This window comes from Alligator mississippiensis, chromosome 11 (genome assembly GCF_030867095.1).
Source record: "Alligator mississippiensis isolate rAllMis1 chromosome 11, rAllMis1, whole genome shotgun sequence".
In the NCBI taxonomy this organism is placed as follows: domain Eukaryota; kingdom Metazoa; phylum Chordata; order Crocodylia; family Alligatoridae; genus Alligator; species Alligator mississippiensis.
Genome location: NC_081834.1, coordinates 24,263,715 through 24,286,110, shown reverse-complemented (window position 1 = coordinate 24,286,110; position 22,396 = coordinate 24,263,715). Strand labels below are relative to the sequence as shown.

Sequence of the window (22,396 nt, the reverse complement as noted above, 5' to 3'; positions counted from 1 at the left end):
TTGTTTAGGTTTGGGCAAAGGTGGAGTCAGGGGAAAAGGAAGGGGGTGGGGGTGGAATATAGCTCATTGCTAGCTCTAATGGAGCCAGGGAGAGGTTTGATCTCCAGTAACTGAAGTTACCAGTTACAAGTGATTTCAGTTACTAAAGGACTGGAGGAATTGGCTCTTGATGACTAATAATCCTTCTTTTCTTGGCTTGTAACTCAATTTACCACTTCTGCAATCCAGGGATGACACTATTATGCCCGCATATAATTTTAAAATTCACTTTATATTCAACTTGGTTTGCTAAGATGGATAGGTTTGTGGTGTTTTAATGTACAGGAGAACAGGAACTGCTGAAATGCACTAACGTGAGAGAAAGTAACTGCTTTCAGTACCTCCCATATATTAAAATACATTGAAAAGCTAATAAGATGTTGTGGAAAAAAAAAAAATGTTAAAAATCCTTTAATTCTATAATGTAAACACACCCACACATTTAAAATACAAAATGTAAAAGAAAAAACAAACAAACAAACAAACAAACATAAAGAAACCAAAAATTGATGTCATATATCTTGACTTCAAAAAAGCCTTTGATCTGGTTTCCTATGATCACCTCTTGGAGAAACTGGACAATTGTCGCCTTGGGTCCTCCATGATCCACTGGCTGGAAAATTGACTCCGTGGTCGGACCCAGGAGGGTAGTAATTGATGGAAGTCACTCATCATGGTGTCCTGTGACCAGTGGGGTCCCCCAAGGCTCTGTCCTTGGACCCATACTGTTCAACATCGTCATTAATGATGTGGACACTGGAGTCAGAAGCGGACTGGCCAAGTTCGCCGATGACACCAAACTTTGGGGCAAAGCATCCACACCAGAAGACAGGCGGATGATCCAGGCTGACCTGGACAGGCTCAGCGAGTGGGAGGATGAGAATCTGATGGTGTTCAACGCCAATAAATGCAAGGTTCTCCACCTTGGGAAGAAAAACCCGCAGCATCCTTATAGGCTCGGCAGTGCTATGTTGGCTAGCATTATGCAAGAAAGAGACTTGGGGGTCATCATTGACCACAAGATGAACATGAGCCTGCAGTGTGATGCTGCGGCTAGTAACGCAACCAAAAAGCTGGCTTGCATCCATAGATGCTTCTCAAGCAAATCCTGGGATGTCATTCTCCCCTTGTACTCGGCCTTAGTGAGGCCGCAGCTGGAGTACTGCGTCCAGTTTTGGGCTTCACAATTCAAAAAGGATGTGGAGAAGCTTGAGAGAGTCCAGAGAAGAGCCACGCACATGATCAGAGGTCAGGGAAGCAGACGCTATGATGACAGGCTGAGAGCCCGGGGGTTCTTTAGCCTGGAAAAGCACAGGCTCAGGGGTGATCTGATGGCCACCTATAAGTTTATCAGGGGTGACCACCAGTATCTGGGGGAACGTTTGTTCACCAGAGAGCCCCAAGGGATGACGACTAGGTTGAAAGGTCATAAACTACTACAAGACCGTTTCAGGCTGGACATAAGGAAGAATTTCTTTACTGTCTGAGCCCCCAAGGTCTGGAACGGCCTGCCACCGGAGGTGGTTCAAGCGCCTACATTGAACACCTTCAAAAGCAAACTGGATGCTTATCTTGCTGGGATCCTATGACCCCAGCTGACTTCCTGCCCTTTGGGCAGGGGGCTGGACTCAATGATCTTCCGAGGTCCCTTCCAGCCCTAATGTCTATGAAATCTATGAAAAATAAAAACAATTGCTGCCTTTGGCATAGACTACTTGTACATTATTCATATTTCTAAAATATCACACACAAATGTACTATGCAGCACCAGGTGTGGAATATTATTGATTCTGGGAGCAGTAATAAAGAGAGACAATATTTTTATGTGATATAAAGCCACAAAAAGGCTGATCTATAACTGCTCCTACATTTTCATAGACCAAGTCTGCTTTTTGGACCAAGCTTTCACTGCAGCTGGTGTGCACACTAATAAATTGAGATGGTGGCAGAATATGGCAGCACTTTCATAGGAAAAAAACTAGAGAACTACATCACAAAACTAGTTAAGTAATTATGGGGATCTGTTTCTCTCCATGGCTAGGGACAGAGGGTACACATAAACTGGTATAAGTGATTTGAAACTGGTTCAATTCTGTAGCACAACAGAAGTTCAGTGCACATAAACCACTTTCAAAATAGCCAAAGACAGTTTAAGATAAACCTAAATGGATGTAGTATCAGACTGAACTGATTTAGATTAAATCAGTTTATTGAACTTCTGCCCCAGATCCCTTCTAGATTCAAGTTAACTCACAATCCCCCAGCATCCCAGGATGCTTTACTTCTCCCATGCAACACCCCTCTTCCCCCACATAGGGTGGGCAGGCTAACCTTGGTCCAAGTTGTCTGCTCCAACCAAGCAGGGAGGCATGCTCTAGCGCCCCCCCAGCTTCAGGCCTGGGTCACTGCAGGCCTGTGAACACATTTCCAAAATCAAAAGTGAATGTCTATGCATTTGCTTATCAGCTCAATCTCATCTTAGACTAACTTGTGAAGACTTAAAAAGCCCAAGGCAGAATCAATTCACTGTCTATATTTAGTCCATGTGACCCCGGCAATGGGAACGTATGGCTGAGTCTTTGAAGATGTTCCAGTCATATTCTTACTAATATACATACTGAATGCCATTCAGAGAAAAAACACACTACACCATTTAATGATATAGCACATTTGATTTTACAAAATACAATACCTCCATTCTTTTTCCTGTGTGCTGAGACCACTTTTGACAGATGATAGGTTGCAGCATATGTCCTGATGTAAATGACGTGTACATTGGAGAGAAGTACTTCTTTGATTGGTTCTACCATCTGAATCTTGACAGTTGGGTAGAGAGGAGGAGGGGGGGGAAGGAGGGGCGGAAAGAGGGAGAGAAAAAGTTAGACATATCCTAAAGGCACAACATCTGTTTCATAGAAAGAACTCTTCCTTGTAGTAACTGCAAATGTCAGAGTTGAAAATTGATTAAAAGTTTACCTTGCAGTAAGTACCAGACCTGAAATCCTTTAAGTGTGGGAAATGTGAGCAATAGCTTGAGTGCAGCTAAACAAGTTGAAAACAAGCTATATTTATAAATTAACTCACATGATTTTTGAGATGTTCAGGAGCATAGCCAAGATTGCATTCTGACTGGCATATCCTTTAAGAGACCTTAAGAAGTTTTGGGGCTTTACAAACTGAAGAATAATGTATATTGCCTAATAAAGGAACAAACTGCTATCAACTCTTGTAGTTTTTTAATCCAGATTTAAAAGGTTATGAATATCTCTATTAAGCTTATGACTGGAGTTATGTTGACTTTGGGGTCAGGACTGCTGTACAAGTTTTCTTATAACTCCACCTACTCAATCTGATGAATTGCTTGCTCATGAAAGCTTTGCCTCAGGCCATAAGGTGCATTTCTACCTTGTCTTCCACTTACTGTAGGAATCCAAGGCAACTTCTCTGGGAGGAAAATTACACTATCTCATGCATACAATTTTGAATGCCCTACAAGAGCATCTTACTACACAAGTTTTCTACTGACTTATGTAAATAAAGGAAGGCATCATTATCTTGCCCCAAGTCAGGGGAACTTTCCATTCACCATGAAAAGTTGCTTTCAGCTAAAGCATTTTCTTTGTGCACATTATTTTGATTGTGTACTGGGGTTGTTTAGTCCCCCCCGAGCATTCACCTTGCAGACTGCCAGATTTTCAAGTTAGCTGCAAAAAAACATGTTAGGTCTTTTTATTTAAAAAGCAACAGCACTATAGAACAGAGATAAGATAGAGATAACATTTAGAGACCATGTGATCATGCTCATTTCCCATTCCATGAGCAACACTAACTACTAGGCTGTTCAAACTTACATGAACCAAACCAAGATGTATGGTCACCCTATATATTAGGGCAACTCCAGGTCTGCTCCACAGAGATAAAATGTGCAATTTGCAGTCCAGCATCCCAAGATGCACTGCTCCCAGCCTCCCAGAGCAGGGAGAGCCTAGCTGTTCTGGCTCCTAGCTATGCCTCTGATGGCCAACCCCCTAGTGGCATGTCAGAGCTGTGCAAACAAGAAACAGTATTAACCCTTAAGAAGCTCCCAGAACATTATAACTTTAACACTGCTTAACATCCCACAGATTTAGTAAGGTCTAAGTGTTATGTGTAACTTCATCCTGACCAAAAGAAAAAAAGGAGACGCCTAAAATCTGGAATATAGACAGTTCCTAAACTCTGTTCAGCCTCAGAAAGCCAATAGCATGCTCACACAGTGAGGAAAGGGCCAAGCAGAGGGAGACTGACCCAGTCTTTGAATGTAATGACCTGAAATTGTTACTCACATGAATGAAAATGTATAACAGTAATCCATAGGTTACAAACATATAATATTTCATTCTTAATCCCCTCAGTCTCATGAATTCTACCCTTTCTGAAAGAACTAATTTTACATTCATTTAGATTCTGGTTCATTGACCTATATCTACTCATTTGAAGATTTCCTTCTTCCCTATGACTGGGCCTGTGGGCCTTCGTAGAAGAGTCTTCATATAAGAGTCCCTGAGGCAAAGTATTTTGTTCACAAATACTGGTGCACCAAGGTCACATTCAGAACAGACTCTCAATCTAGGTTTCAGGAGACCAGCATAGTATATGACATGCTAAAAGCAGTTTATCATGCTCCAATACAATCAACCATACCATTTTAAAAAGCAGTATATTTTTTGGTAGCTACAGAACCTCTAAACCCAATAAATAAAATAAACAGAACTCCGGAAGATGACAGTTTGTAGAGTTTAAGTCAAGAGTGAGTATATTCATACACTCACAGAAATGTGTTTTAGTACCTGCCTGGTGGTCTACTACTAGTACAAGCCGTGGGTTACTAAAAGATACAGCCTGATTTTAGGTTACAGGAATAATGCAACATTGCTAGTGCCTTAACATCTCCGTATGGGAGCCCAAGATATGAAACCCTGAAAGGGTACAGGTTTGCGGGGGACAGAGATTAGGATTGCTCTAATGTGGCAGCAGTCAAGAAGGCTGGTAACATCTATACTGTGCCGTGCTCTCTATATGTGGCCCTCAGGAAAAGCAAGGGCCTTTGGAGGGAGATAGGTATAGTCAGTCATGGCTGCTGGAATGAGCTACATGCAGTCACGTACTGTTTTCCATCCAGCCCACTGCCTACTAGCTTTGTTTTCCTCAAGGAGATGAGGAAGCAGAGGGCTGTTTGCCCAGGAGCCGCCTTTTCCAATCCCAACCCCCTTTTTTCTGTTAGAGAGGAGGGGAGGGGAGGGGAGGGGAGGGAGAAGGAGGATGGCCGCAGGTGGCTCAAGTCACATCTTGTTCTGCAAACTGGTATTTCCAGTCATGCCTGGTTCTTTTTTTTGCCCAGGGTCAGAGGGCTGAGGTAAGTTCACTTCAACTGGGATGTTACATAAGCTGCAGGCTCTGCTCAGTAAGGAGAGAGGAAAAAAAGAGACACGCAGAGACGCCTTCTTTCCTCTGGCTTTTCTTGGACTAGTTCTGCCCTGAAGCCTTCAGGGGTGTCATCCGTTCCAAAACACCTCAGAAGCAGGGAAGGAAGCTTTTGGAGAAATTACCACAAAAAGCAAAACAGCCTTGGGACACGTAGCTAGGAATAAGCCAGACCAGCAATTGAACTGAAGTATTAGTCTAAAAAAAATATATATTAAAATCGAGTTTGGAATTTTCCTTCAGGAAAGCTCTGCGGTAAGGATTATTGCTTAGCTGCCAGCTGCTGAGGAGAAAGGAAACCTGGAGGGAACATCAGGCGTAAAGCATATTTCTACTACCATTGACAGACATCGCTGGCTCTCCCCCAAGCTGCAAATCAAGCTAGAAAAAAAAACCATAGTGAAATGTTTTTGCAGACAAGGAAGAAGAAAGAGAATAGCAGCTTTATGACAGATTAAGGGTGTTTGTGTGAGATGTGAGATATCTTGGGGGGGGCATGGCATTTTAAGTTCCAGGGAGAAACATGTTTAAATTTAGCACAAATGTTGCTTCATCCCCAAGGAAAAAATAGCAACAACACAAGACAAGTACTTTCCCAAAAGTGAAATGTCCTGGACTCTACTCCATTCCTATTTACACAAAAGTCCACTTTGCTTAACTGCCATTACACTTTACATGGCAGCATAGAAGAACCTTAAAATTAGGTGCAAGTGTAATTCATCCCCAATTTAAGGCTTCTTTAAGTTGCTAATAAGCCATTAAAAGAACTTTATTCAAATCCTCTGCCTCCACTTCTTCCTAGTGTAGCCCTTTGAAAACACAAATATAATTATTTGATGAGAGTGAAAGAACATTATGCCACATTTTAAAAAAAAGGGGTCATGAGCAATATACTATCTATTTTCTTGTGAGAGAAGAAATATGTAGAGTTTTAGAAATGCAACTATTTCTAATATATTATAGTCTAAAGACAAATAATAGACTTCAGTTTCTGAGGCAATTTGACACAATTCAGCCTACGTAAAGCCACACACTTGGTTTTTTCCTTCTCTTGTACTTGGGCATTGTTGCTTTGATTTTAAGGTTATGCTGACTACAAGAACAAAGGAGATAATCCCAGAGGGCATTCAAGAATCTGATGAAGCAGCCTACTTCTTTCAAAAACGTATGCTCTGCATCTCTGATTTAGTTACTCACTTAAGTGCAAATCTACCCTGCCTTCTGCCATTCAAGTATCTGACTGTTTTCTAAAAATTCTTCCCTTGCACACACAGAAAACGTGGTATTAGTCTGACCTCTACAGGATTTCCTGAGCATTTGACTTTCTTTCTACAGTTAAAAAATAATTAATAAAAAGATTTTTCATTTCATTCATAGGTCTTTGTTTCTGTCCATTTGAAGCAAAAATAGGAGGGCATTAAAGAATCAAAAGGGATAGGAAGTGTACCTATCAATACACAGTTGGGACAATTTCTCTTTACACACCTGTATTCAGTCCCAGTTCAGAGTACTCATGCACATGCTTAAAAGGTTTGTGGATTTAAGGTCATAGTGGAGTTCCCCTTCTAGAACAAAAAACTTCTCTTCTAGTGGACATCAGTGCACACAATTCAGAGTTCCTTCAGTCCAGGGGTGCCAAACTCATCCAGCCCCACAACCTGGATAAAGGTTACTGGGCCGGTCTATGAGCTGGATCAGGTCACACTGGAGCCAGTGCACAGGGCCTGTCTGTTAGGACAGCACATGCATTACGTACCCTGTGCTGCATGCAGTATGTGTGGTTGGTCCACCTTACGTACCTTGTGCAGCATGAGCTGGCCCCACACTCTGCAGCTCACTCTGCATGTGGTGCACAGGGTAGCATGAGGCACATACTGCATGAAGTGCAGCATGCAGCCACGTGCATGACTTGCAGAGCGAGCCCTAGAGTGAGCCCTTAAACCAGCAAGGGGTCCGGGATAGATATTGCATAAACTGGTTTGAGCCAAATCAGTTAAGTCTGATCATACATTCAACCAAGTTTATCTCAAACTGGTTTCAGCTATTTTCAAATTGGTTTATGCAGACCAAACATCTGTTCTGTTAGAAGTTTAAACCAGCTTCTGATCACTTAAACCAGTTTGTGTTCGATGTTAGTCCCTAGCCAAGAAAGGAAGCTGACTACTGTTAATTCCTTGGCTAGAAGATATTTTTAGAAAACATGTCATTTTCCTGGAACTTCTTACTGTGTCAACTACAGTCTGCCCCTATCCTGTTCTTCCGAAAAAGAATTCATCCTGTGTTGATTTTCTGAATCTTAGACAAAAGTTCCCATATTATCCCCAGGATTCCAGATGTACATGTTTGACAGGAAAAAAAAAAATTCTAACTCTGTATTATGCCTTTGGTAACTATTGTCTCTCAAAATAGGAGACTTCTTCTGTTGACTTCCCCATTATCCTTCTTAATACAATTCATTTTGATATTTTAAGAGTAAAATATCAGCAATTTTATTTTTGCAAGCTTGCTTTAGAATGGGAAATACAAAGCTGTTAGTCTGATTATTTAGGATGAAAAAAAAAATCTATTTCTTTGTGCCTTGCTTTCCTGAGCCCTACAGTTCTCACAGGTTGTTGGGAGAGCAGGGGAGAAAAGCAGGATACCTTATCCAGGGAGTGTATGCAGCTTATTCTTCACAAAATGAGATTCAGCTAGTACTATGGCAGCAACAGTTGATGCCTAGGAGACTTGAGTTTGCCAAAGGCAGCAAGTTGACAAGCATGAAAGAAAGCATTTGTACCAAGCATTTGAAATATAAAAATCAGCTAACCCCAATTGCAACAGTTTAGATCGACCTAAAAAAATTACTAAGGATGTCTTTCTTCTACTATCAGTATCAAGATACTTTAGTGATGGCAACCATAAGCAGCTGCATAATTGGTTATTCATCAAACATGTGGAGCACTACAGATAAATACTTCTACTTCCTGTCTACATCTTGAAGTAGTTCCTCAACACTGAACATAGCTTCAAGGTCTCTAGACTCTGTAGAAGTATGTCTGGTCCTTGGAATGGCTGAGCTACTAATCAGTCAGAGACTTAGATCCCAAGAGCTCAGAAACCATGTGCGTTTCCAGCACAGGTACTTGGAGGAGGCCCATCTCCTCAGTTTCTCTTCTCTTTTTTCCCCCCTCATCTTAAAAATCTTCTCTTCATTATCAAGCAATAGATACATACACAAACCCTGCCTTCCTCTTTTGCGAAAGGGGCTTCTACCTAACATTAAGCAAAATTACTGAAGTCACTATTAACCACCTGATACCAATGTCAGAATCTGTTTATGGATTGGAAAATTTTAGAAATTCCGGCTCTAATGACAGACAGTAGAGCAAAACACTAGTAAGTACAGCAGATCCCATATTTTCATGCGTCTGGCTACACATTTTGGGGGAAGACTCCTAAATCAAAAAATCTTGGATTAATCACAGAACTTGATTGTCTCCTGTATTAAGAAGACACATTAGCTAGCTGGTTTATTTGGTCCATTTTTTAACTTGTTAAGAACACAACTTTTCACCCATGAAACACCTTTTGCTCAAACTGGTATGGCCACAACAAATAAGATCTTTACAGTTCCCCTGAATGATGAGCGAACAGCACTGTACCCATTTCATTAGAATGTCTTATCAAAGGTCACACAATAAGTCAGTGGAAAAGGAAGGCTGAAAAATCCTATGCCCAACTTTCCCTGCTCTAATTGCGTAAATCACACTGCTTTTGCCTTTCTCCTCATTAGTTAACACCATTCAATCCTTTTGCCCGTTTACTAAGTTATACTTAAGACATGACAAGAGTCACTTCTCCAGGGAATAATGGTTAATGGAGATCAGTTATTGATATCAGTCACCTATGTAGTGTGCTTCCATATTACAGCTTGAAGCAACTGAAATAGGCCTTTGGATTAACCATGAGTATCATTAGAGAAGGGGAGGAACTGAAAATGATGCATGTCATTGGATTTCACACAGATCTTTTTTTCCTTCTACAGTAAATTCACTTACATTTGTTGCATATTTTATGCTTGTCAGAGGAATCCACAGTACACCTAAAATGCTGTCCCACAGCAAGCCTTTTTCCCTGCAGCTCTAGAACAAAGCCCTTTTCAGTAGCACTGATTTCACTGAAAATAAATTAAAGAGAGCTAATCATTGTGGGGTGGGACAGTAGACTTATAGCCCAATAAATTACTGAGGGAATTTTAACTACTTTCTCATTACTCCCCCATTTTAAATCAATGCGTTATACCAAATACCTGGTAGTTTGGGGCAGGGTTTTAATATCCATAAAATATGGAACAACAGGTTAAGGGACACAAACAAATACTAACCCTATGTGATTATTTTAGGGTACAGACTGATTTATTCTGCCATCCTTTATCTTGTGTATTTTACAGAGGTCTGCTGAAAGATCTAGCTTCTAAGAACACCACTATTTCTTTGCCCAAATAGAAGGTAACTAGGACTCACAGCAATTCAAGCTTTTCTGAGCTGTTTTTACTTTCAAAGCTGCTATAGTTTTTCCAAGTAAAAGCAAGACTGCTTTCCTCAGGAGAAATGCTGATGTCCATACCCTACAGTAATTTATGCTCCCAACCTCTGTAGCAGCAATAGGAGTTACCTAACACCTCTTGTCCTCAATCAATTACTTAACTATTTAAACAACAGTTAAAGCATACTTTAATAAACTGAAAACCCCCCCAAAAATATTGGCTTAGTGACAGCACACACACACCTTTTATCTCATGTTCCATTTACCCACCATTACTGTCTTGGGGGGCTAGAACCTCTTTGCAATTTGTCAGAAAATTAACTCCTTCATCCTTGCAAATCCCTTAATACACACTTAGCTGTTGTTAAACTTATTATGTAGTTCAGAAAACAAGGGGACAGGCCCAAGATGAAAATTCTAGTTAGTGGTGGAATTGTAATTAGAACCTAGAAATTGTGTTATGCAGGAGGTGGAAGCAGGTGGTAGACTGGTCTCACCTGCAACTAATTAGTTGGCTGGCACAGGCTAGGTTCAGTTTCACTGGTGCTTGCACAACCATTTCACTGTCAGCCACAATGAACATATATAAAATTGCTTACACCAGACCCCGTCTCAGCAAAAAAAACCAAAACCAAATCAAACACTCTACTTACCCCGGATATTTACAAAGTAACGGCAAATGAAATAACCTCCCCCAACTTCCCAATTGATTAAGTGATTTAGCAGGAAACAGAGTCCACACAGCTGCTGCTACCACTACCCCTGCAAGGGGTACCATAAGAAAGTGGCCCTTTAAAGAGAGGCAAATTGAGTCTCCACTTGTGACTAACTAGCTTTGTCTCATGCAGATTTTATTGATTCTCACAAAATCATTACACTAGGGAGGCACTATCAACATATATGGAGCTCCCTACAGTTGATATAGGGAGAAAGGAATGCCAGCTTAGATGCTTACACGCTAGCTGCAAAACAAAATGATAATACGACATACTTCAAGGCAGAGATGACTCCTAGATAAGAAATTCCACGTAGGTTCACATGTATACCGTGTCACAAAGTAGGCTGCCCTGTTATGGGTGATGGCATCAGTCCTACCTGGACCCTCTTATCTGTTTCCTCAATACTGGATTTGAAGCCAGGAATAGGGTGATAGCTTGTAGGTCACCTGGTGCTTGGATAAAAAGGCCAACACATGGTAGTAGTTTGTCTTACAGTGAAAGACTAGTTAAGATAACATTTATGAAATACGCAAGGCTTAAGAGTTTGGTAAAATGTTAAGTAACAGCATGTAGGTCTTAGGAAGGAGCTCTTTTATTAAGAGCTGAAGAAGTACAATAAGAGGGAGAAACTGTTCTTGGACACTTGAACTGTGATCTAATACAGTAGTACCCATTCCCTCTGCCCCTGACCTCCCCTCAAAAGGGTATTATTGACTTAGGATCTGAGTGCAATTTGAGAATCCCAAGAAGAAACTGAGAAGGCAGCAGCATGTGATCTGAATTGAAAATGAGCCTGCTTACACTTGTACCCTAGGTTTTTTTCATGGAAATAAAAAGAAGACTAAACAGTGCTTCTAACTCCAAAAGCTCAAGAATGGTGAGTCTTCTTACTAAGAACAGGCAAGCTTTTGATCTTTCTCACTTCTTAAATAGTGCCTGTCCTTCCTTAAGATATGTATGTAGTAGTTAGGATGCTGCTAGCTCTTACAAATTCATGCAGGAAAGTGATGTTAATGGTGGAAGGTTTTCTTAGCAGTTCCCTCTACTAGCAGTACAGACTGCACTGTAAGAGAGTGAAAAATTCCCTGGACTTAATTTGGTTTTTTGTTTTATATTTTATCTGTGCCTTATCTGCATTTCATTATCTGATGTTTCTGATAGATAAAAAGGATTTCCCAAGATCCTTGGGCTATGCTTCAGTAGTTAATGTAAGTTAGCTCAGATACAGGATTGAAACCAATCATTTCATATCTTTATTTCAGACTTTATTGCATGCTGAAACATTTTGTTCTCCTTCATATTTATACTACAAATTATGAACTATTTTCAGAATTGCATGTGGTAACATGTTTTCTACTGCTACTATGATTTTTTTTTTATACTTGATTCCCAGTTGTATAACTTAATTTTAAGCCATTCCTTGATTAGTTACTTATTTTTAGTTAATGTCAGTGAAATCCTATCTATTCACATTTCTCAGTTAAACATAACCAAAGCAGGAAAGGGTGCTTTCCTTAAATTGTGTGTTAAACATAAAAAGCTAATGCATATGTGCCGCATTAAACAAGCAATTTGCAAATTCACACAAGCAAATGCTGTGTACATTGGCTTGCTTGAAGAGTAGGGGCCTGACTCTGTGTTTGTGTACACCACCCACACACACCCACAATGTGTATAAAATATTCTTATTCTTTTGATTCTCACTTTGAGTGTAAAGGCCACCCAAGCTTTAAATTCTACTGTTTAAGTTAGAGCTGCAGTGATATTAATGCTGTACTGGTAATTAAAAAGAAGAAGCATTTGTTGTCATTTCTTAAAGTGATGTGTACCTTAAATGAAACAGTTGTAAAGTTAATATAGAACAGGGTTTTTTTGCCCCTTGAATACATGGAAGAAAGAATGCAAGCAATTAAGGAAATGGGCTAGCACTTGACTCCACTGTATAAATGTATTTGCAAATATGTATTTATAAGATATTGTAAAAAACTGTCTTGTTGTATGCTTCAGTGAGCAGCAGATGGAGCCACAGCAGCCTCATAAAATATTTCCTTTAACTTGTAGCTTATAAACTTTAATTATTGCAGATTATGTTGTTTTCCTTACTGCTAAAGAGGTGGTTTGGTGCCTTTCTGTCAGATTTAAGTTTGCAGTCTAATATATTCTTAATACATGGTTGGCTTGTTCCCTTAATCGGAGCTTTTTTGCCATGTGTTTATCAGAAATACAGATACATATACAACTCTGAAGAACACTGATGCTAACAAGTAGGGCTTATTCCAGTGACAAGTTATATTTCCTCAAATTGGGCACTTGTTTATTGAGCAAAATATTGTTTTTGGTTTGTATCAAAACAAGGGAATGAGGGGAAAAATCAGCTGGAACTCAAGCCCTCTTTCTGTTCTACTTCTTTCTCCCCCTCCCCATCCAAAACAAACAGGGAAAGTAAAGTAATACCTTGGGATTTTTAGCTGGAAAACAAAATCAAAAGCTTTGAGGAATGCAAAATATTTTTTTAATTTTTTCTTTGCATCAAAAAATCAACTTTCTGATGCATTTAAACTGAAACTTTTTCCAGCCTATCCTTGCCTTCTGGAAATAAAACCTCTGGTGCTGTGAGGAAGAGCCAAAGTGTGATGGTAGATGTGAAGTTAGATATTGGACAGATGTTATCAAAGCCAAGGATGCAGACAAAAAGTTTAAGAAGATTACTAAAGTTTTCCTTTATAAAAATATAAAGCCATTAGGTCATCAAACCCTATCAGAGTTCAGTGGAAATATACCTTTAATTTCCATAGTCTCATCTCAGGTTGAGGAGAAGATATGCAAGGACACAGAGATGAAGGGTATAGTCTTTCCTTCGTCTAGCTGGCGGGACATTTACAGGCCTCCTGAGTAGTGGAAAAAGAGACAGAATGAAAAAAAGATAGTAGTGTAAATGTCCCTGAGCTGGGTCTACCACCTTACAGTTCTGCATTCAAGGGTAATAGCCTTCACTGGGTGTAAAAGACTTTTTTCCTCATGGTTGTGACTGGACTTGCTCTGCATTGTGGCAGAGCAGTTGCTATCATGGACTTGTGGTTTTATTTATCTGGGGTTCTGATACTCTAGGGACTTGCTTATTGCTGGGTTTCCTTTCCTTACTGGTGCCCACTGTGTTTGGTCAGAGATACTATAATCAATTTTAAATTATGTAAACTCCTCCAAGCTGCATCGAAATCTGTTACTTGCAACATGAAGTCTTGTTCCCAGGAAGGCTCATGTCCTCTTGATTGTAGTGCTCTTTAGATTTTGGACTTTTAAAACAACATAGGTGTTAAATGTGTCTGAAACAGAAACAGTATTTAACAAATGTTTCATTTCTTTCACATTGATTGCATTAAAACTGCCACAGTCATAGGCTAGGGAGAGACATTACACTCAAACCAGTGTAAGTGATCAGAAATAGGTTTAAACCTGGAACAGATGTTCAATACACACAAACCACTTTCAAAGTGGCTGAAACTGGTTTAAAATAAACCTGGTTGAATGTAGGATGACTTAACTGATTTGGCTCAAATCAGTTTAGAACTTGTGTCCCAGACCCATTCCTAGTTCAAATAACTCACAGTTCCCCAGCAGCCCAGGAGGCGAGGCAGGGCTAGGCTGGGCTACTCCAGGGAGCAGAGTTGGCCCCTACCTCTGTGCTCCCTAGCCAGAGCACTATCACTGCTCCAGCTGGGTGAGAAGGGGGTGGGGTTGGGAAACACCTCGGACCCCAGCCAGGTCTACAGGGGGGTGGGCAAGAGCCGCCCTTCAAAGGCTTTTCTCCCACTTGCTGCTGGAGCAGTGTGGGGGTGGTCAGACCCCAGGTCCAGGCTGGCAGAATGAGGCAGAGACAGGGACCCCAGCTGGGGTATCTTTCCTGGGGTGCAGCAGCCCTTGCCAGGCTTTTCCCCACTTGAGCAGAGGGGGTGATGGGCACGGCCAGATGCTGGCCCTGGGCCAGCACATAGATGCAGGGGCGGGGAGGAGAGTTTAAACACCTCTCCCACAAGCACAGGACCCCAGACAGTGTTTGCTTGGCAGGGTTGCAGCAGCCCCTGCCAGGCTTTTACCTGCTTCTCACTTGAGTGTAAGGGGTGGGGAGGCATGGCCAGCATGCTGAGGTGGGGGTGGGGGGGCATCTGGCCATGCCCAGCCCCTTTGTTCGAATGATGAGTGGGGAAAAGCCTGGCAGGGGCTGCTGTGCCCCTGCAAAGGAGACCCTGGCTGGGGTCCCATGAGGGTGGTTAGAAGGGGCTTAAAGCCCCCTTCCTGCCTCTACCTCATTCTGCCAGTCTGGCTTCTCCCCCTCCAGCAGCGAGTAGTCTGAGCTGGGTTTCCCACCCCTACTCAGCATGCTGGCCTAGGCGGGGGCCTGGCAATGCCCCCACTCTAGCTCAAGCAGGGAGGGGGGAAAAGCCTATAGGGCTTTTCTGCAGCCATTGTCAAAGAGAAGGAAAGGCTTGCTCTCCAGTGGCCCCCAGCTTCTAGCTTGAGCCACTGAAGGCATATGGCTGCATTTCCAGAATAAAAAATGAATATCTGTTCATTTGCCCCTCAGTTCAATCTATGCAGTTCACAGAAACCTGTGAAGATTGAATCAATTCAGCCTCAAGCTTTTGCTTTTTGACTGCCTGTATTTAACCATAGTGTTAGCTCAACCATACACAACGCAGGTACAGTTGGTTGTTTGATTGTTTTTAATGTTGTAGGCATGGATAGGACTACAACATGAAAACCCTATGTATCACAAATTAGTGGGGGGGGGGAGAGGATATAACCCCAAATACTTTTAGGAATTAATTTTCAGCCCTGATTTCTCAGGTTATATATTCATCCCCGCGATATACAGTGATGGTTCTTACCTCTTACATGACAGCAGGATTCCCTCAACAAGTACAAACCATGGATGTGCACTGATGCTACATTACTAGTAGCTGGATGTTGCTCTAAAAATAAATTCTAATTTGAACTAGGAAGGCCATTAAATTGGCACAAATAACTTGGATGGATGGAAATTTAGCATTTCCCAAAAATGGGATGTATAGTGGGGGGAAAAAGTCTTTCCTCCTTTTGGCAGATATTCAAAACCTATTGAATTACATTTTATAATCAGATTACAAGAATGTGTATTAAAATCAAAGTAGAAAATAGGGGGTAATTAATGTCTTAAATATTGCAACAATATTGCCCTTTCAGTAAATTTTAAGATGCATTGGGGTCTATTCTACCAGGGCATAAACTGATTTTGCTCTATTTTGGAGGAAAATAAATAGGTCTCTAAGCCATTCTGTATCTTCCAACTTGGACTTTTCTGAGACTAAACTGATCTCTGTCACAAATTAGAGCAGCTGATACCTCTTAGTTTGACTTTAGTTTCATTTAACTAAAGTCAAATGAACTTAATTCATTATTTATTAACATTCATTATTCCAGGTTTTTGATAGGTCTGTAATCTAGGACATGACAAAGAAAAGAGTGACTATTCAAGACTTAGTCAGCATATATCCTACTCTAGGAACTGTTATGTTAATATCATAAATGCATCCAAGAAGTCAAAGTGTTACCATGACCTATCACTATAAAATAGTTAAAATATTCTTTAGGATTTTCAGCCCAGACATCTCCGTCTTCTTAGTCCCATAGCAGACAATTATGATACAAAAATATTGTTAACCTTTCATTAAAATTTGTTTAAACATGAAAGCTTTATTTCATACTTTACATTCAAATGCTTTTATTTTTTGCATGTTTATGTAATGTCAAAGAATTGCTTTTGAAAGTATTCAGTTGTGGATGCAAGCAGTGCCATCCTAAACCTGAGGCAGTATATAAATTCATTCTCCTCAGCTTTAAGATGGAATATAGACCTCCCTTTCTAACTTTGGAATAAGGAACTAATAGGATACAAGCTTCTTCAGCCCTGTGCTCCTGCAAAACCCACTTAGTTAGTTCTAAACAAAGCAACAAGGCCACTTTTTTGCATAGGCTCCTGTGAGAAGTGTTGCTGAAGCAGGATGTAGAAAGACAGATGGGTAAGGAGCAAGGCATGGCAATGGGTGGGGTAGCTGTGGACAATTTCAGACCCAGTTAGTTAACTTCACAGGCTGCAGTGTACTGCAGAGATGTGACTTTCCTTGCAGCACACAGTTTAGGACAGACTAACTTTCCCCCTTTTCTACGTCAGATAAGCGGTGAGCTAAACATTTTGCATATAGAATATCATCTTCTCTCTTACCTCACTGTCCTGTATCAGAGGTTTATTACAGGCAGTTGACAAACTGAACTTTTTTTGTGTCCAATTTAAGACTTTGAATGAAGGTATTTCTTCAAGTAGGTACAATAAAAAAGTCAAGGCTAAGAAACAAGTACATATTGGACACTGTAAGGGTTCTGTCTCACTGATGAGAACTGATGGAGTGCATTGCACAGGGAGTATTGTGTAGCCCCAGCAGATGCTGCTCCTTAAAGAAATTCAGAGCTCACATGGATGAGGTACAGATGTCCCTACAGGGCAATCCATACTGACATGTCTTCAAAGAAGAACACTACATTAAAACATGTGCAGTGACAATTTTAACTTTGATCCATTTCTGGGGTGAGGTCAAGAGACAAGGATATGGCCCTTGGATACCATGTGATATCAGTTAACAAACGGCCCATGTTCTGAGGCAGCTCTTATGTTCTTTGCATTCTTTGGCCACAGCCACTAAAAAAAGAGTTAGAAGGATCAATTCTGTACATTTTTGTGTGTAGATCAACTTGATGAAGGTTAATAATGTGCTAACCCAAATTTTGGCAAGAGGATTAAAAAACCTGTTTAACAAATTCATGGATCCTAATGAGTTTCAAGAACCAAAAGCATCATTCATCACTCTTATCTATTTATTTTCTATAGTCCAGTCTCTCTCATATAACATGTCATCATTCTCACATTGAACACACTACTGAAAAGTCAATATAGGCTTGGAAACTTTAGAGAGTTTGTTTGTGGATGAATGCTTTAACAGTGTGACTTCTTATGCGGGGTCACTCTGATTAAACCTGACAAAGAATGAAGTTTGGATATTTTCTATACCTTTGATACCTGTTATCTCTTTTGTATGGTTTTTGTTATTTGTTTGTTTTGCTTTTGTTTTGTTTGTTTGCTTTGACGATGTAGGTTTGTGTATCAGATTTTAAGTATTGGGATGGAATCCCCATTAATCACTTGACTCAAAGTAATAACCCAAATCAACTGTCTGATTCCAGACCTCTGGATTTTTGTAGTGTTCAAATCTCCTACCTTAAACAAACTCCTTCCCCTTCCAAATTCACCCAGTGTGAGAAGAGAGAGATAAAACAGGCAAATTACTTTAAAGCCATGTATCTAAGTAATCCACCTTTTTAATGCCAAACTTTGCGTCATTTGAAGCCTTCTTTGGGGAGAGAAGGAAATCTCATCAGTGTTTTCTGTTGCTTCTCTTTCTGAAATGTAAGAAGCCTGGATTTTCTATCACTTAAACCTTTTCCTGTATTATCTGCCTTGTTCAAACAGCTGCTGAACCTTGAGTAACTCTACTGCAGGAGTGTCAAAGATGCAGCCAGCCTTTGGAGCCCTATCACAAAGCCTGCGGTGCTACCTGTGGGTCTCAGGCTGGCACTGGCCTTGGCTCAGTCTGTCTGGCATGGGACACATAGCATGGAGGCTGGAGCCCACACAGACTCGCATGGGGCCTGCCTGGGGTGTGTGCTGTATGTGGCACATGTGCTAGACCAGCCTTCCACACTGGGTCTGGGACCAATCCAGATTGGGCCCATGGATCAGCCCAAGATCTGATATGGGTGCCACATGCAGTGTGCACTCCAGACCAGCCCCATACCCTATGTGCTGTGCCAGGCTGGGGATGGTGTATGCTGCACTGGTCTGGGGCTAGTGCATACAGCACTGGTGCCAGACCGGCCCTGTATGCTGGGGCTGAGGTCGGTCTGGATTGGGCCCAGAGACTGACCCTGCATGTCAGATCCAGTGTGCAGAGTCAGTCTGGAGCAGGCACCATGCGCAGTGCAACTCCAGGATGGCCCTGTATGCCAAGTGTAGCAGGAGCCTTGGATCAGCCCCACCTGCCTTGTGCAGGGCTGGGGCAGAGGCAGGCTGCATGCAGTGTGCTGAGCTGGTGCACATGCTGCAAGAAGCACGTGGGCCCACCTGGGGCACATGCATGTGGGGCTGGTCTGTGGGCCCCACTCAGGCCAATAACTCCCCTCACCACCCCTACTCTAATGCATCTGACCTTGGTGGCTTTTCTCAGCATTACATTGCCCTCTTGGTGCTTCTCCCGTATCTCATTTTTTTTCCCCCTCAGATCTCACCAGTTACACAAAGGAAAGACCTTGTATATCACAACTTTCACTGGCACCCTCCTCAAACCTTTCTAAAATGTAACAGAGTAAATAGTAAAACACATCCATTCTCCTTTAACAATACGAAGGAGAAAACCTAGCACTCTTCAGTAGCACAGGACTGCCATAGCTTCTCCTTTTCCAGTTCCTTTTAATCTTGTTGCAGGCCCCAGAATTGTGGGAGGTTGGAGGGAGAATCACTGTTGTAGACTGACAACAGGAATAATATAATACCATCTTAAACTCCCAACTTTAACTGTTACCTCTGCTTTTCAACCAGTTTAGAAAATATGGACTATTACATATGAATACACTGGTAAAAACATGATTTGACATTCACAAATTCCAATTTAAATGATGAATTTAACTTGCATCAAGAAAAGAAGTAAATGTGAACAGCTCCTCTAAATTAGAGTGCACATGAAACAAAATGTTTTCAAAATGTTTATATAGTCACATAAACTTTGCTAGAAATATAGGAAAGTTTATGTGACTATATTAAATATTATATGAAGAATACAAATGGGAAAGAGAAGAAATATTACAACAGTCTACACTGCACAAATAGCCATGTTTAGCAAGATATTTGTGCTTCATAATGAGTTAAAAAACAATTAAAATCTGGTATCCATCTTAGTCTGTGTTAATTCAGATAACCACAACATTCACTTTTTCTTTACTCCAAGTAATTTTAAACGCATATGCAGTGATTAGGCTTTCAAACCTCTGCCATAGTTTACTACATTGATCAGATTATAGATGGCCTTCTCTAGAGAACTGATTATTACACAAATTACTTTAAGAATCTCTATTTGAGTTGCATAATTGTGGGATCTAGCATCAGATTCTATCGCAGCTTATTGCCAGTACAAGAGGATGGCAAGTAAAAAGCTCCTGCAGCTGCAAGTCTTGTAGCTGATGGGACTTTCAGCAATGGCAGCATCCCATGGCTGCCAGGAGGGAGTGTCCTGTACTGCAGGTGCCCCAGCTGATGAGCTCCCAGCCACAGGGTTGCACCATGCCCAGCCACGGCTGGGAGACCTGCAGCTGAGGGGACTTGCAGTCCCTGCAGCACCCAACAGCACAGCTGTGGGACTCTTCCTCCTGGTGGTAGCCCCATGGCTGACAGGACAGGGAAACCCACAGCTATGAACTCTCCCTCCCACCAATACCTGGGCTCCCAGCCACAAATGCCCTAACAGATCCATAGCCTGGGCTGGGGGTGCCACAGCTGCAGAACTTTGTCCCAGTGGTGGCTGGAGCTGGGAATCCTGCAGCTGTGGGACTCTCTCCTGCAGTGCTCTGTGGCCACCAGGACCAAGAGTCCTGCAGTAGTCCCATGGCTGCTGGGAGGGAGTGTCCTGCAGCTGCAGAACTCTCAGTTCCCTTGGCCATAGAGCACTGCTAAGAGGCAGAGTCCTGTGGCTGTTGGACTCCCAGCCCCAGCAGCCATGGGGTGTTGCTGGGACCAAGAGTCCTCTTGTCTATAGGACTCCCAGCCCTGGCTGCGCACAGTGTACCCCTGCACCTGGTAGCCCACCAGCAGATGGAACTTCCAACCGCAGGGAAACCCTACTACATGTGCAATTTAAAGCTGTAAATTAGTACACATGTTCTAAGTCTAACTTTATAGTTGGTTGGACCTTTTTATAGTGTTCTAGGTATTTTGCACATGTAGCTGGTCTCAGTTTGTTGTGCAATTAAACACTTAATTTTTCAATACCTGTAATGTGAAGGGGCCGATGAATCATTAAAATTGATACATCTTGGAAAGTGTATATCTCTCTTTGTACATTACTCACAGTTAATAAACAATGTTAAAGGTTTATGGAGAATCACTGATATAGGTAACAGGTTTCTAGCCTATTGTTAGAGCAATTTAAACATGTGCAGTTTTTTTTCCCCTAAGAGAGACTTTAATCTCCCCAGCTTTACAGTGCTATAGCTATGTGTACCAATACAACTATTATTACTGTTGTTTGTTGTTATGCCCAAACCCTGAAGTCCTTAGATTTTAATCTGCATTGATTTATACAGATCTTTGACCCAGCAGCCAGATTCTGCTCAAGTTTGTGGCTTGGTGTTCACACCTGACCCACCTAACTGTGAACCAACTGGCTTTATGCTTCTGCCTGTATTTCTTCATTGTCTTCAACAAGAACATTCAGGCCCAGTCTCTACACATTTTTGGTGAGGCTGAAACCCTGAACTCGATCTTTACCACACTCCTGGTTTCATTATTCTCACTTGATCTGTTTATGGTGGGAACAGATCATGCTTGGGAAACGGAACATACTTTGAGAGAGTGCAAATGTGTACTTCACTGAACACTAGCATAGTAGCCAATTGTACAATGATTTGGAAGGTACTATGTTTGTTTTTAGTTCTCCTTGTAAAGGGTGTGGAAAACAAACAAAAAAACCCCCAAACTATATCCCCATTTCTTTCCTTCTGAGCCGTGATGACATGGATAAGCATGGACTAACATTTGTTAGTGTGCTAGCTTACACAGATCTACTTTGATACTATACCATTAAAAGCAAAATAGACTCTTTTTATATCTAAGGTAATGGAAATAAAACTTGCCAGGTGCTCCATTAAGTCTTCCTTGTTTCACTATTTAGAACAGAGAGAAAATTATGAGTAAATATATTGCTGTTACTCTTTTAGAAGGTTCTTGTCTATGTTATACTATGTTAAGATAGGATCTCTAAATTCTTTTGACATGCTTAGGCATTTTTTTTCTCTCTCATATAGCTACCTTGTATGTAATTACAGCATAATGATAATTGATTTTAGTGATATGATAAACCATGCTGAACAAATAACTTTACTAATAATTAATCTTGAACACTAGCAGCCTATTTAAAAGGCTCATACATCTGACGGACTAGAGAGCTAAAATTTTAACATGTGATTGTAAAATGCCCTATTAAATTCTTCATAAAGATTATTCCAGGCCCAGGCAAACTTTGCCAGGGAAACTCAGCAGAACCATGTGGTAGTGCCATTGCTGGCAGACCACTAATGTTACTGGCTGACAGGCAAAAGAAAGGTGAAAAAACTTCCAAATAAGATGACTGTGTGCCATCTTATAGCGCGTAGGGCAGTGCTCAGTCCTCTGTGCTTTATATAAAAATGGAGTTCTGTTTCTTTTTAGAAAAATGTAGCAATATCATGAAGTTGTAGATTCTAGTGTTTTGTTTTTTTGTAGAAGAAATTTGTACGTGACAGAGCATGTTATT

General features: G+C 41.2%; 1 protein-coding gene across 5 annotated transcripts in view; it reads left to right on the top strand.

The window, feature by feature from the left end:
* Positions 1–10,909: 10,909 nt before the first annotated feature.
* The window catches only part of WDR72 (WD repeat domain 72), a 284,931-nt gene continuing 273,444 nt past the window's right edge, over positions 10,910–22,396 (top strand). For 2 of the 5 annotated variants that reach the window (XM_059714684.1, XM_059714681.1), the window contains exon 1: positions 10,910–11,625. The gene's annotated coding sequence lies outside the window, so the exon portion shown is untranslated. The remainder of the gene's footprint in view (positions 11,626–22,396) is intronic. The other 3 variants (XM_059714686.1, XM_059714683.1, XM_059714685.1) reach the window with 2 other exon arrangements.